The sequence below is a fragment of the Streptopelia decaocto genome (genome assembly GCF_964273445.1).
Source record: "Streptopelia decaocto genome assembly, chromosome: 4".
NCBI lineage: Eukaryota > Metazoa > Chordata > Aves > Columbiformes > Columbidae > Streptopelia > Streptopelia decaocto.
Window position 1 is genome coordinate 28,266,701 of NC_138658.1, and position 16,650 is coordinate 28,283,350.

The following is a 16,650-nucleotide window of genomic DNA, read 5'->3' on the forward strand; positions in this document are numbered from 1 at the left end:
ATGGTTATGTGTTAGAAGAAGAGTCATACATAATACACAAAATATAGCCCATGAAAAAAAAAAAAGAAAAAGAAAATTAAAACCTGCTGCAGAGCCTGACTAAAAAGTCTTTTCATCCACCTCATTATTATTACATATTAGAGTGTGCTGAGTCACAAAAGTGTACCGTAGCTCTTCTTTTCATTCAACCTTATTACCAGCTATGAAAGTCTGCTTCTTCCTGATTACCTGAGATTTTTTAAAAAACAGCACAGAAGACTGCTCAGAGCAGCAGAGAAAATACCATTTTTTTTCCTTGCTACCTCCTGTTCGAAAACATCTCCTTTTCAAAATAGGCACCACATTATTTCCATGTATACTGAATTTACTATCCTAGTAAGCCACCAGCTGAATTTGTCTCAGCCTACTGCTGCTGCAGACTTAACCCACATTCCTGTATCTCTTTTCTGAACAACCATTCATCTCAACCAGTAGGTACTTTGGAGCGAAGTGTGGCAAGAAACAAGTGAGGGATTTTTAAAAGTGTCTGGAAATACCTGGATGTCAGGTTCCTAATACATTTCAATGGATATTTTGTGCCTGTGCAAATTTCGTCTGAAGTACTAAAAGGCCACATAGACAAAAGATTTTCTGTTATTTATATCAGAAAAATAACATTGTTTCTTTTATGTCTCCAGAATAGGAGCACTTGCTCTGACCATGCAATGGGACAACTGCTCCCACTACGCAGGCAAGATCCCTATTTAACGTGCTTTATCTGAGATTGTGGACACTGCAATCCAGATTCTAACTCCTTTCGAACAAGTGACCCCCAACTTTTTTTCACTCATCATTTAGAGTTTGGAAATAAATCTGTTAGAAATCCAATATAGCCAAAGGAAGCATTCACATATAACCAGAAGAGTGCACAGTACAGAAGATCAGACCATTTTTAGTCTAGACTCCTGCAAAAATTTTGTGCACAGGAACTCCCATTAAAAATAAACCGTAGTATGTGGTGAAAGAGGTGTTTTCCTGCTGCAGCTCAATGCACTGGAGAACAGCTGATCAATTTTATTTGAATCTCTCAGATTTCTATGGGCACAAGCCAGTGACATTTACCTTTTTGGATGGTACACTTGGGCAACTGTCAAAAAAAGAAGTCTCAGAAAAGGATCTCAGAATTTACGGGACAATTTCTCCTAACACCCACATTTCCTTGACTGAAATCTCCTAAACAAAATCACCTAATCCAAAGTATATTTACACTCTAGAAAAGCATCAGTGACTCCATGAGGTAGAACTACTGTTGATTCTTTTTTTTAATTAAAATGGTTCAGAAATTAGGATGACATGGCAGCTATAATAACTAGGAAAAGACAACTACAGCATTTCTGAAACATGAGAGTAAGAAATACATGGCAGATCTAATATAGCCGCTTCTTTATTTAAGAACTCTCTCTAGAGTTGTGGATGTTTCAGGGCAACAAACCATGGAAAGACAAAGTGACGACGACGACGAGGACGACGACGAGGACGACGACGAGGACGACGACGAGGACGACGACGAGGACGACGACGAGGACGACGACGAGGACGACTACAACTACTATGAGTTCACTGCCAGAAAAATACTATCACAGATGTAGGAAATGAGGCCTTCCCACAGCTTTCACACATATCCCATTTCTTTTCCCTCCTGATTTACATGTTCTGCTCAGTTAATCACATTCAGCATATGCTGGGTAAACTTTGTTTACCTCCTTCACATCTGCTGTCTTGCTCCATGACCAAATGCACTTTGCTCTCGAGCTGTAATTTTCTTCGTAAGAGTTCCTGTGACTCTTTTGCACTAAAGTTTGCTTATTCATCCCATTCCGTGTGTGGATTTAATACCAACACAGATATTTCATTCTGTATGGATGTGAAATTGCTCTTCATGATTTCTGTACTCCTCAGCAGGCTTGGTACAGCTCAGTTAATCTCTATGATTTCTAACTGTTCTTTTAAACAGGTTTTAAAACTGAATTCCTGCGAGTTCTCCTGCTATCTCAGTTCTCTGGCAAGCACCTTCTGGCAGACGAGATCTCCATTCAGAGTTTGGTGCCGCATCATTAGATTACACACCTTTGTCTGGGATGGCACGGGTAGACACAAGGCAAACCAGAAAGCCACCAGTCTTGTTCAGTGGCACGCCTAAGATGTGAGAGCTAAAACGAGCATCCCAAGGCTTTGTTCCCACTACAGTCACTGCTGCAAATAATGTTTGTATAGCCATGCCCAATCTCTCTTTAAATTAATGTATCTGAGTGCTCCATGAAACACTGGATTCTTACTGGGCTTTTTTTCAGAAGCAAATATTGATGTACTGTTGGTGAGACAATAAAAGGTCATAAGCTTCTAACAATCCATTAAAGTTTATACATGTGGGATGAGGGACAAGTTTAAATTAGTTTATGATATTCCTATTATACTCCCATATACTTATACTAAACTCTGTAATTTGTCTCATCATTTATTGCCGTTTTTATTCTTCTCTCAGCTCTTGTGGCACTCTTTCACAGTAACACTTGGGAACAGCTCTTCTCTTCCCAGTCTTTCATCCTTTTATATTATTAACGTGCTTCCTATAGTAAAGCTTATATATAAAGGTCCCATATTTCACACAATTTCTTTGTAATAAATATAAACTTTTCCTCCTAGGGCTTTAAACCAGAAAAGTGCTTGCCTTTTTTTTTTTTTTTAATAAATGACATTTTGGCTCTGTTACAGTTTAAGTTGCCTTAGAATCAATTATTCCAGCTACAAACAGCTTGAAAGTATATTCTGCTTGTAAGTGTTCAATTTCTCTGGTGAGACAAAACCTAGCACATTAGATGACATATAATCTTTGCAAATGGAAAGCAAGAAGCTAATTAAGGAGTAAAACTCTGCCAGTTTTCTTTGCTGGCATTTAAAAGTGGAATACTAATCAAGTATTAACCATATCATGGAGGAACCAGACTAATAGTCTTTGCTGAAAAAAGTGTTCTCTCATGTTATTGACTTAAAATCTTTAAGATCTCATTATTGCTGCAAAAAACTATCCCTTACAGAGATCAGAATCTGTTTTATGAAGAGGCTCTTATCTAGTGCTCACCCTGGCTCCTGTTTCTAGTGGAGCAAAGCTGTCACTCTCTGTATCTCTCTTCTTACTAGAATTTTTAGAGATCTCAATGCTTCCTTGCAGTTTAAGCTACCTTTTCAGGATGGCCAAATTCTGAGTCTTCATGCAGGTTAACAGGGGGATATATACGGGCCCCTTAAGAAGTAGGAATAGGTTGGTGGGTTCTTCCATTTAAGGCCACTACAGCTTTTTATCGGCAAAGGATGACTTTGCCCACAGGACTCTGTGCTTATTTTTGATAAAAAGAAAGGGAAGGCAGGACTCTGAGATATATATATACACTAAAACAAACTACAAGAAAATCAAAGATACCTTTATCATCTTTAGAGAAAGCAGAGCTCAGAGACAGTAATTTCAATGACAAGTTATTTACAATACAAATGATCTGCTGAGACTGTTCTTCTTTTCCTCCTTATATTTTCAATCTCTTATTTTCAATGTACTTAAAAAATAAATTTTAACTTACAGTAAGACAGAAAATGAGAAAAAGCAGACACAATATGCTAATTATACACCGTGCAGATATTGAAAGACATCTCCTGCTTTCAGGGACTTAGGATCCAAGTTTCTGAGATGACCAATCCAGCCACTCAATAACGCAAATATCACTACACACTTCTACTATTAGTAATATATAGTTAATGAGATAGTCTTCCACACAATTTTACACCCATTTTACATGAAATCCATATACACGTAATTGTCCTTATTGTGGAAGATAAAATTTACAAAGCAAGCATTTATTTAAATATTTTCAGTTAGTACGTTTACAGGGAAACCCAGCTTCATTAGTGTGCAGCTCTGCTTCAGGCTGCAAGTGCCACTGGAATCTTTTCGTAGAAGACACAGTAGGTCTGTGCTAGATAAAATAAAATGCTCCTTGTACAAGAACACGGCCTCCTTCACAGAAGCATACAGAAGTTACATCCTTTCAGTGAGACTAAACTCATTGATTTAAAAATGTGTGTGAAACTAGACCAGGATTTTCAGAAGTGTGGAACCTATATTCCAAGTAAGATTAGGTTAGTTTTAAGCCCTCAAAGACTCCCAGCAATCTCCTCTGTTTGAACTTTTAACCTTCTAGAAGAACAACTTTTCTTCAAGGGATTAAACACAAGTCTAAGAATCTTAGTGACACGCTCGTTCCTGCATCAAAAAATTCAGCTGAATGTTAAAGACATTTGGTGTGCTCAATGCTCTAGATTTCAAACGTCCAGTGTACTTGTTTGATTAATTCATTATTCCCGAAAAGTCAACTAAGAAAAAATGTTTCAGGGTGTTAAATCACATCAGCACCTCTAGATTTCTTTAAGGGCAAGCATTACAATCTCCTTTTTACCATTCAGAAACCTAATACACAAATACTTGATAGTGGGATCAAGATCCTTAATAATCAAATATCTTTGGTGAATTTTAATTTTTTTCTGCATTCTACTGCTGTCTTGCTTTCATTGTGTTTTCTGTCTATCCCATCTTTATGCCATATCTTCTGCTTGTTTGCAGAGCACCACTTCATCTTAATTTGTCATTTGTAGTCATTTTATGGTCATCAATACCTGTTTTGAAAAGCTCTCTCTCTACTAACACATATTCTCACCATTTGAGATACCATTCTTTTATCTTCTACACCTGTTCTATTTATCACTGTATTCTTTCCTCTGTTATCTGCAACATGTCATGTTTTGTGCCTCTTTGGGTGATACTTTTGAATTTAATAATGGATCTGTCTTCCTAACAAATGTAGTTGAGCAGTTGCAGCAAATTGTCAGCAAAATGTTGTGGTTTACTGAAAAAACTTAAGGTTAGTCAATCCAACAAAGTTAAGGTCTGTAATGAAAACAGTAATAAAGCACAAGACAAAGAGCGGTGTTTTGGTTTTGTTTGGTTTTTTTGTTTGGTTCAGTTGTTTGTTTTGGTTTTTTGTGTATTTCAAAGTTTCCTTGGTAGTGGTTTTGAATGCCAATGAAACATCAAATCCAGAATGGCCTTCACTGGTAGAACGCCTACGGTTAGCGTATGCTTTCAAGACTGATTATGGCTTTTTTTTAGTGCCTTTTTTTATGTTTAAGTAGCAGCTGTAATTTTCTGTAACAGATCGAGAAAACTGCTCTTTCTTTTACCTGGAAATGTGTATGTTAGTATCTGTCCCTTCTCACAGTGACTTGCCAATTGTGAGGAAGTTAACGCTTCATGAAGGGCAGCTCCCTTGAAAGTCTCTGCATCTCAGTTTCAAGAATCCAGAAGATTCAGGGAATATTTTCAATAGCTGCAGAGACCCCCAGGCACAGTGCAGGGACTGCAGCAGTGAAACCAGCTAAAACAACTCCCTTCTCTCTCGAAGCTGTTCTTAGCTGTTCTTGGTCCCTGCTGCGGTGTGTCATCTCCTCTAAACTGCTGGCGCTACCATTTTACAAGACCATACTGTAAACCAGTTCAATGAACTGCTCAAAGTTAAATATAATCCTTTCCTTTGCAGAGGCCCAGGTAAGCTATGGGGGAAAGGTGGACAAAATGAAGGGCAATGGGGAGAAAATACAAGGAAACAAGGATTCCCTAAGCTGGTCTTGTTGCTCCAAGTTTCAAGTCTGTAGGACTGCTGCTTTAGTTTCTCCAAAATTCATCTATGTGGTTATGTCACATAGACAAGAAATTATCCAGTAGGTGTGCCACAATCTTATTTTTATGGCTTGTTTTAAAATCATATTATTCACATTGATGCACCCAAACCCCCTTGGACACAATGATCAAGGAAAGGGGTGGGAAGGAAGAACCTAAACCTGCTTTTTAGCCTGTGTGAGCCTCATTAACTGCCTGGGAGTGGTTATTTGTAAATTGCTTGGGCTCAAAACGAGCCACATTAAGCGTATGTTTACAGCCCTACCAGAGTGCTAATAAATAGAAATTTACAGCGCCAGAAGTGCATATGTCAGAATGCACTTATATTCAGACTGGACAAACAAACTTTTCTGTGTGATAATCTTCCAAAGACTTTGAAAGGACATTCAATTACCAATACCCTTTTAAATCTCACGATCCTGTCACAGAAGCACCTCAGAAGTCGCTACAGGCAGGCAACAAGCTCCAAACAGACCTTGTTGTAGCCCAAACAGTTAAGATAAGAAACCACCCAGAAACAGGGTTTATCAAAATTATTTAGCACTTCAGCAACCCTAGAAAACACAGGTTCAGAAACCAGTTGAGGTATTATTATTACTGTACAACCACAAAAGAATAATGATGACCCACAGTATGCATGCATTCACTCACCAAAAAAAAAAAAAGATGCCTTTCTCACTCGAGGGTACCCAGCAGAAATAATCACTTGCCTGGGGTGGGGGCAAGGGCTCACTCAATAATATTTCCAGAAAAAATAATCACTCACCAAAGAGAAGGTGAGGACTTAGTCCTGGGAAGTCTCCTCAGAGGCTCCCTGGTCTCAGGGCTCTGCTCACAGTCCCGATGCTGGAAAGGAGCCCCATTTCACAGCCCGGTCGGGCCGGCTGTGGCCATTATGAGCTGCTCCAGAAGCGCCCCTGGGCCTGGGCACCTCATTGGCTGAGGCCCCTGTCTTTACCGGGGGTCCCGCCCCTCCTGCCCCCCATCCTGGGAGGTGACCGTGAGCAGTCGCTGTGCCCGGGGGGACAGGGACAGTGGGGACAAGAGGTGCTGAAGAGCCATGAGTGGCCCCATTGACAGCCCCAGATCTACTCGAGCGGGTCTATAACTGCCACGCCACACGTGCTATTTAGATTTCGGCAAGGATATGAACACAAAGAAACAAAGATATTCAGAAGAATGAGTGGAAAGATGGAAAAGAATCATCTGTCCTTCAGCAACACAAAAACAGGAACTCAAAAAAAAAAAAAAAGGCAACTGTGATTTTTTTTAAAATGACTGGAAAACAAATATGAACCCCATATTATTCCATATGTACATTAACTGTCACAAATTGTATTGGGATGCTTGAGGGAGGTGCCATGAATAATCAATGACTTCCTTAGACTAGAGTTGGTGAGGGCAACCACCTAAAACAAATTCAGCACTTATTTATCACCAAGATGTTAGGGATCGATGACATCACTTAATTTTACTTCATTTGGAGGAAGCAATCAATTTGTCTTCCCATAGTGTATGTGCACTTTGCTGGTTCATTCATTTTCCTACGCATGTGCACATGACAAACACGCATTTGGCAACCTTTCATTCCTGCTGTGCTTCCAAATTGCTTCAAATGTATTTTTAAAAACTAAACACAAAAATATTGGACTACATTATTAAATGACCCAAAGTGGTAAACAAGCAAACAAACAAATTTATGGACATCACAAGTTAGACTCACCAGTACAACACCTGAAGAACAGTCCACTCTTATGATACTTCTCATGTCTATTTTTCTGCTCTTTTATTTGATTCGGTTCTTGGTTTTTGATTATTTTTTTTGTTTGTTTGTTTGTTTGTGGTTTTTTTTGGTATTGTTGTTGTTGTTGTTGGTTGGTTTGGGATTTTTTTTTAAGCTGTATAAGTTAATAGCTATGAAAGCTATGCTCTCCTTCTGTTCTCTTTTTTCCTCTGAGTTACATGCAACTCACCAGAGGTCCTTCATATTGATCACTAGAACTACCTCGTTTTGCACCCAAGCCATATGGGAAATAATGAGATGGCAGACAAACTACCTCAAGACTTGTTAAAAGACTAAATGTACCTTTAAGTCTGTTTTGAATCATATCCCCTTTGTATTCAGGAGCAGTAGTTGCAGAGCTACCTAAATGCTTGTTCATTTATTTCTAAGGAGCAAAGCAAAATGGCAGCAGAATCTCCAGATTACGCTGCTACTCTTAATTTGCTTGTGCATTGGCTTTGGAACAAAATCCTACTGATGCAAAAGCAGAGCAACCCCTTTCCCCAGCTTATTAGACCCACTTGCTGCATGGTAAGGATTTCCTTTGCTTTCGTACTTTCTATTGTTTTCCATCTCCCTCACCCTTCTTTTCATCTTTCACCCGATTACCATTTCATCTGTATTCTGCTTCTATTTCACATTTCATGCAATTCCAACAGGATGCAGCACAAGTAATTTTTCAGCCAGAGGCAACCTGAAAATCATGACAGCTACATTCCCTGTATCTCGCTAGAACGCCTTACATACCACTACAGCATCCAAGCTGACATTCCAAAGCCATGCAAAACATCGGAATGACTCCCACCGAGTCTTAGATGTTTTAGACTACATTCAGTAAATTATCTCCCCAATCAGGTTGCTTCTACTGTTTAAGATCAGAAAGACTAGTTCCCTCATCTTTCTTTTCCTGAAAGCCCTGGAGTCTGAACTTCAGTGGTCTCCGAGAGCATTTACATTGATACAAAAATGTTCTTCCTGTGCAAACATATTGCCAAAAAAACAACTTCTGACTGATGTCCCTGACTTCCTGATGTCCCTGATGTTCCAGCTGCTTGTGCCCATATTTTCATTCACCTCTTCACATTTCATTTCACCACGGGTTCTCCTGGAGTATGCTGTGGTCTCATATTTTAATTCCTTCCTCTATCTTTTTTTTTAATGTAATCATCTTTTTTGGGAAATGAATTTATAAAATCAGAACTCATTTGTGAAGGATTAGTTTAGAAAATTAAATGTTTTTAGTCTAGATGAAAGCCACATGGACAGGTCAATGCATTCCTTTAATGCCTGTTTTAATGCCACTGCTACATACAATTAGTATCACGTGTCTCTCCTTACATGTACCTTTTCAGCAGGTTTTGAAACTGGAACTTGACAACTTGAGTCACCAGGACTGCAAAACAAAGATCACAGGATTTCCCACTGATACCTCTGATATAGAAACATAATTGAGAAGAAAGGAAAAGCTACATCTTGAAGTAGATTTTTTTTTTCCTTCATTTAGAAGAAAGTATTCCACTTAGCATTTCTTCTTTTTGGCAATGAGAAGCCATGGACGGACCCTGATCAGAAAGGTTTTGCAGCATCTGTACATGCAGCAATGCTGGGATTACACACATACCTTGTCCAGTTCAAAGAGCAACCTGTTATTTCTGTCCCAATACCAAAACAACAAGCAACAGGGGCAGCAGCAAACCAAAAAGATCACACATACCACACTTCTACTTGTAGCTTTCCTAAATAAGTCTGCAAGGCATTTTCTTTCAGCCAGGCTGCATTGCTTCCAGAAGCACTGCTCCCACTAAACTATACCTTCCCTAGGTAATAGCATTTAAACCAGTACAGAGAAGAAAACACAGCTACAAGCGTATACAGATGAAAACACTTCTCCAATCTGTTCGCCTCAACACAACATTTATTGGCAGCTTTTATCAAGGCCCAAGGAACAGTGAGAAAAGCAACTGCAGAGGTAGTTTTCCAGTAAAAATCCAGAAAAAAAAATATAAATACATTCAGAAAAAAAATAATGACTCTGGACTGCATTTCTCTCCCCTTCACTCATCCCATCTGTGTCTCCGTTCTTAACCTATCCTAAGCTCCTCTGAGGTTTGCCTGGGGTTTGGAACACAGCTCCTGACAGATCAGTCTCTGGGTGAAAATGCATGAACCAGATGCTGGAAAACAAATTACAAGATCATAAAGGTCTTGTGTAGTTTTTGCATCTGTAAATCCATGAAATATTAAACAATAACAGAAGGAAGCAGGACAGGAACGGAGAACATCTCTGGCACCATTCCATTAACGATTAAGGCTTGTTTCCCCTCTCAGAGCAAGCCAGTGATTTAGACTCCAAATTTTCAGAGTAATTCAAATCTATGCCAGGTGAGTAGCTAGACAAAATAGAGAAAAGTATTTTATACCAGAACTCTGTGCTGTGGTTGTTTACCTCTGCCAACAGCTTGGCTTAGGGCCCCACCAGGACAATCCTGAAGAATGGAATTGACTTCACCATAACTCGTTAACCACATATATTTTTAGTTTTTGTACATCAGTTCTTACACATGGCTGCAGTCATAGTAAGTTATTTCTATACAAATCATAGCACCATAAAACCAGAGAATGGTTTCAGTTGGAAGAGATCTTCAAAGGTCATCTAGTTCCAACCCTCCTCCAGTATTTTCAGAACACACCTTGCACCGCTATATGCAAGGTCCCTAGTGCTGCCATTCCAGTAGAATAGGTACTATCACCTGCCTCTGCAAAGTGAATCTTAACTCCCATCGGACCCTTTTGGCAGCACATCAGAGATGACAAGCAGCACATCACAGACACTATCTCTAGTCTGAAGCATCATTGTGTTTGTTCCTCTATTTCTTGGAGTGGTCAGTTCATCTCAGGTGACTTTGTCCAGCTGCCCAACAGCCTAAATTCACCTTCCAAATGGGGAAAACATGATGTCTTGTGAATTGACGACCAGTCCCTATTTAATACATACAGCACAACTGGATTTACCACTTTGGGTAAACAGTTGCAACTCCTCATTGTCCTGCATCTTTTTTTCAATTCACAAATGTATTTGAATGCATATATTCATAGTTATCCTTCCATCACATTCCCAGACACCAAAAGCCATTGTCTGTTCCCAGGGCTGTTGAGTGTCAACATTTCTCACTCTCAATGACTTTCTGACATGTCTTAGCAAGCCCATCAAATATTCCTCAGCATATTATGCTTCTTGAGATCGGAGAACAGGTCTACAATTTGAGTTGTACGTACCTTCTAGCTAGTAGAAATTTCCAACTTTATAAAGAACTTATCCTAACCAAAAGCACATGGAAGCAAACACTCTAGGGAAATGCAGAGTACTTATTCACCCATCTGAGTGACTGTGCTTCTAATCCACAAGATAGAATTGCAACCCTGGATTTCAGCAGGGCAAACTTTGGCCTTTTCAGGCAATTGCTGGGGAAATCCCATGGGCAAGGCTGCTTGAAGGTAAAGGGGCCCAAGATAGTTGGTTAGTGTTCAGGGACTGTTTCTACCGGGCACAAGATCAGAGCATCCCGACATGTAGGAAGTCAAGGAAGGGAGCCAGGAGACCTGCGTGGCTAAACAGGGAACTGCTGGGTAAGCTCAGGTGGAAGAGGAGAGTTTACAGATCATGGAAGGAGGGGCTGGCCACTTGGGAAGAATATAAGGCTGTTGTCAGAGGGTGTAGGGAGGCAACTAGGAAAGCTAAGGCCTCGTTAGAATTAAAGCTGGCACAAGGGGTCAAGGACAACAGAAAGAGCTTTTTCAAATACATAGCAGATAAAAGTAACACCAGATGCAAAGTAGGCCCACTGATGAACAAGGTGGGTGCCCTGGTGACAGAAGATACAGAGAAGGCGGAGTTACTGAAAGCCTTCTTTGTTTCTGTCTACTCTGCCAAAGGCTGTCCTGAGGAGCCCCGTACAGCTAGGGCCCCAGAGGAAGTTAGGATGGATATCAGGGATTAGAAGGTCATTAGGAGCAGTCAACATGGCTTCACCAAGGGGAAGTCGTGCTTGACCAACCTCATAGCCTTTTATGAGAATGTAACAAGGTGGATGGATGATGGCAGAGCGGTGGATGTGGTCTATCTTGATTTCAGTAAAGCCTTTGACACAGTCTCCCATAGCATCCTAGTTGCTAAGTTGAGGAGGTGGGGTCTTGACAATAGTGAGGTGGGTTGCAAACTGGCTTAAGGAGAGAAGCCAGAGAGTGGTAGTCAATGGTGCGGAGTCTAGTTGGACGCCAGTATCTAGTGGAGTGCCTCAGGGGTCAGTACTGGCGCCAATATTATTCAATATATTCATTAACGATTTAGACGAGGGAATAGAGTGCACTATGAGCAAGTTTGCTGATGACACCAAGCTGGGAGGAGTGGCTGACACGCCAGAAGGCTGTGCTGCCATCCAGCGAGACCTGGACAGGCTGGAGAGTTGGGCAGGGAAAAATTTAATGAAATTTAACAAGGGAAAGTGTAGAGTCCTGCATCTGGGCAGGAACAACCCCAGGTTCCAGTATAAGTTGGGAAATGATTCATTAGAGAGCAGTGTAGGGGAAAGGGACCTGGCGGTCCTGGTGGACAACAGGAAGACCATGAGCCAGCACTGTGCCCTTGTGGCCAGGAAGGCCAATGGCATCCTGGGGTGTATTACAAAGGGGGTGGTTAGTAGATCGAGAGAGGTCCTCCTTCCCCTCTACCCCGCCCTGGTGAGACTCCATCTGGAATAGTGTGTCCAATTCTGGGCCCCTCAGTTCAAGGACAGGGAACTGCTGGAGAGAGTCCAGCGTAGGGCAACAAAGATGATTAAGGGAGTGGAACACCTCCCTTATGAAGAAAGGCTGAGGGAGCTGGGTCTCTTTAGTTTGGAGAAGAGGAGACTGAGGGGTGACCTTATTAATGTTTATAAATATATAAAGGGTGAGTGCCATGAGGATGGAGCCAGGCTCTTCTCGGTAGCAAACAATGATAGGACAAGGGGTAATGGGATCAAGCTGGAACACAAGAGGTTCCACTTAAATTTGAGAAGAAACTTCTTCTCAGTAAGGGTGACAGAGCACTGGAACAGGCTGCCCAGGGAGGTTGTGGAGTCTCCTTCTCTGGAGACATTCAAAACCCGCCCGGACACGTTCCTGTGTGACCTCACCTAGGCGTTCCTGCTCCAGCGGGGGGATTGGACTAGATGATCTTTTGAGGTCCCTTCCAATCCCTAGCATTCTATGATTCTACGATTCTACGATTAAGAAACAAGTGATCATGGTCCTCCCTACATCCTGTGTCTGAGGACTGTATGAGCAGGTCAAGGGGAAGGCTATGTGTATTTTACATCACACTTCTGATCCTACTTCAGGATGTTACGGTTACAGATTGGCTGGGCTGCTGGGATTCCCACTACTACCTTCTGAAATTCTCTGTTCCTAGCTGCAAAATGCCTCTGCTTCTCTTCTGAAGCTGGCATCTCTTTATCAGTTCATTTCTACAAGTCATCTTGTTAACACAGCACTTGCAGAGAGTGTTCTTCACATTTAGGAGAGGCACCTTTCAGGATCAATAGAACCAGTATAGCAATGTAATGCCTACAACCATGTTGCAGGTATCTTCTTCCTCTGATAAGGTATTTCTTTAAGTAGGAAAAACAGGTACCTTTTCCAACATTTTTGCCTTCTATGACTAAACTCATGTTCAGATTTCTGCACAGAATCACAATTGCTGGGATTCTCAAAGACAGGTAAGTTCTTCATGTCAAAGTTGGTACGTACTGACTGGTCTATTTGATGAGTTTTCAGCTTCATATCCCTCAAAGCGAAAAATCTCAGTGAATGGAATTTACACATCAAAAGCTTATCTGCAATGTCCTCTTTCACACATCTCTGCTAATCACCTAGAGGAACATGGCTATTTCAAATCAGAAAGCATCTTATGAGCATCTAACACCATGCTCATAAGGCCTGGCACACAGGCAGACAAAAAGAAGCAAAGAGCAACACCTTCCTGTCTTAAAAATGCAGCTTAATGTTTTAATCTGAGGATAGACATGTGGCCAAACGCTGCCTCTGAAGTTAGAGGACACCAGATGAACAGTGGTAACCAGCTATGGTCACACCCTTTGCTTTAGATAAACGTGAAGTTGTGCAGCTGCATTTCTGCATCTTTCATTGCAGACAACACTGAGCTGAATTAATTTGTGTTTGCTGTGGGCTAAAAGCACGCACACAGACAGTTCCCACTGCCTGAAGAGCTATTTGCTAATCTGTGATAACTTGCTTGTGCGTCTGAGCCAGTGATGAGTGAGGAAGGGTTATTTCAGCATTCCACCTCTTCCCAGGAGTTCACAATTAGCAGGCCGGCTGGGCAGGGACAGTCTAATTACCAGCATTTACCAAAGAGAAGGTCCCAATAGATGATGCTCTTAAAGCATTTCTGATCTAACACATGCAAAACTAATATATATAAAGATATATACTTTTTTTTTTCTTAATAGTGGGATTTGAACTAAAACCTGCTTAGAGAGGAACTGGAGTTTATTTCATGGCCAGGGGTTTAAGGGACTACAAAAGCTGATGCTTTCCAGTCTATCCACAAAGCAGTCAAAGGGATGCCTCCTAGTTTAACTCCTGCTACATTGTAGGACTGTGTATATCCACACCAGTCCACTCAAGCATGTCAACATCCTTTTTAAGAATCTTCCCACCTGCTTTTTCCCATACCAATCAGTAGTAATACCTTTTCAGCTTCTTCTTGCTGTTTTAGTAAGGAAAATTATTTTTTAAATTGCTATAATTAAATGGAAGCAGAGAGCCACTGAACAAACAAACCATTAAATTGCATTGAAATCCGCTGCCTTCAAAGGCAAAATCTAATTAAGGTTTAAACCGCAACGTTAATTGCACAGCATTGAGATTCACCATGCATTATGGGGTTATTATCAGTTTTCTAACTTGAGTATTTTCAAAGAAGCAAATGCAACTTCGGGGACCCATGTTATGACATGGAAATGGACTTAATTACTAGCATGAAAATATTTGCTTTATAGTTGGTTTAGGGCAAAATATCTAAAGAGATCTTGCTAAGAGCTTGGGAACATAGAGCACCATGTAAATCACAATGTAGCATTAACTTTATCCTTAGAACTATTCACAGATTGCTTTTCAATTTTAATCATCTCAGTATACTTTGGAGAGAACTGAACCTGTTGTTAACGTTGCTGCAAATAACCAGATTCTAAGAAAAGACCATAAAAAACCCCAAATAATTAAACTAAATAATTATTCACAGACTTTAAGAAAACAAAGCAACTCTATTCTGTGTCAGCATCACTCAATCCTCAGAAAATACAGTTTGGGCTTGTTGTTTTTTGGTTTTTTGTACTGCTTTTCCTACATGAAAACTTTAAAAGGCAAGAAACATCCCTTCCTCCATGGGCTTCGGCTTTGTTTTGGCTCTCAGCTAATGCATAATGATACATAAGCCTCTAACTGAGGTCTAACACTTAGGAATCTTTCACTTGTATAGACTTAGGTAAACTAAGGCTCAGATCCTTAAAGGCATTGTGTACTTCCTACTGAATTCAGCAAATAAAAATCTTTGAGGATTTAAGTGTTAAGTGCCTATGTTACCTCTAGTAACAGGATTCAGATGCCCAAGGTAAAACTGGCACTTTATGTTTTTTTCCCATTGCTTTCAACTTGCATTCCTATGAGTTTTTCATAAAGGCACTTAGATGAGTTCAGGTGACATGCCTAAGCTGTTTGTAGCCATATTTCAGAATTCCTCATTCAACGTTATTTGCATAAGGCAAAAGACTTCTTGACAGACATAGGAGGAAAATGAACAAAGTGCATTCATTGAAAATTAAGCATATCTATCAAAACCAGACAATCCTTTAGTGAAAAATTTTCTATGTACTGTCACCTGCTTTTGCCAAACTTCATTTGTCTACTGCAGTAAAAGAAGTGAAGCAGGTTTTGACACCAAATAAAATCCATGGAAAACAAGCTGTTGGATTAAACTACCTACAGATGGAAAATTTCTCATACTCAGAAGGAATCAGGCAAACAGCTCGACAGAATAACCCATAGGCTGACACTTTTCATTCACAGAAAGAACTAGGTTATTTCTTGAATGATTTGCAAACAGAAAATAAAACAAAATTCACAGCTAATACTCCTTGCAATAAATTATTCAGCCACATCTACTTTTTGTCTGAACAACATAGCTATAAATAGTCTTCCTCCATACCATAGAATTTTTCACCAAGGAAAAAGCACATTTGCATTTGAACAGGCTAAGATCTCCTGCCTCTGTGAATGAGCCATTTAAGAATGGATTATTAATGCAATCATTTTTATAACATGTTTCTTGCATCCTGATTAAAACAGGGTTCAATGAATACAAGTAGATTAACAGCACAACATATAAAATGTTAAAGACATAAGTATCACATTCGCTAATTATACATATATTTAAATGAGAGAATTATGCACTAAGAGAGGTTTTTAAAAGCATTTGGAACTTACGTTTAGAGATACTTCTTTAAAGAAACCTCAATGTCTAAGAGTAGATAGCTTTAAAAATATAAAAGTAGGCTCCTCAGTCTAAACTCTGTCAAAATGCTGTAAATCTTGAAGGCCTAATTGTGCAATTTTTGGAAGTCTCACTGTTTATCAACTATCTGGTCAACAGCCAGCTTCACATGAGCCAGCATGTGCTCAGGTGGCCAAAAAGACCACCAGCCTCCTGGCTTGTATCAGCACTGGTGTGCTGGACATGGAACAATATCCTTCCCTCACAAAGGTTCACAGATTTCATGTAAGTATCTTGTCTCCACAGCAAAGGCTGGAGCAGCTGACCCAGGAACATGTTGCACCTACCACATACTGGGGTTCTCCTACGCAGGGACAGGAGATGGACTCCATGATGCTTGTGGATCACTTCCAACTCAGGAAAGTAAAAAAAAAAAAAAAAAAAAAAAGGAAAAAATATATACACACACACCATAATACACCATAATACTAGACTAAGCTTTAGCAACACTGTCAGAAATGTACCAAATTTAAGGTGGTGCAAGGGACATGTGAA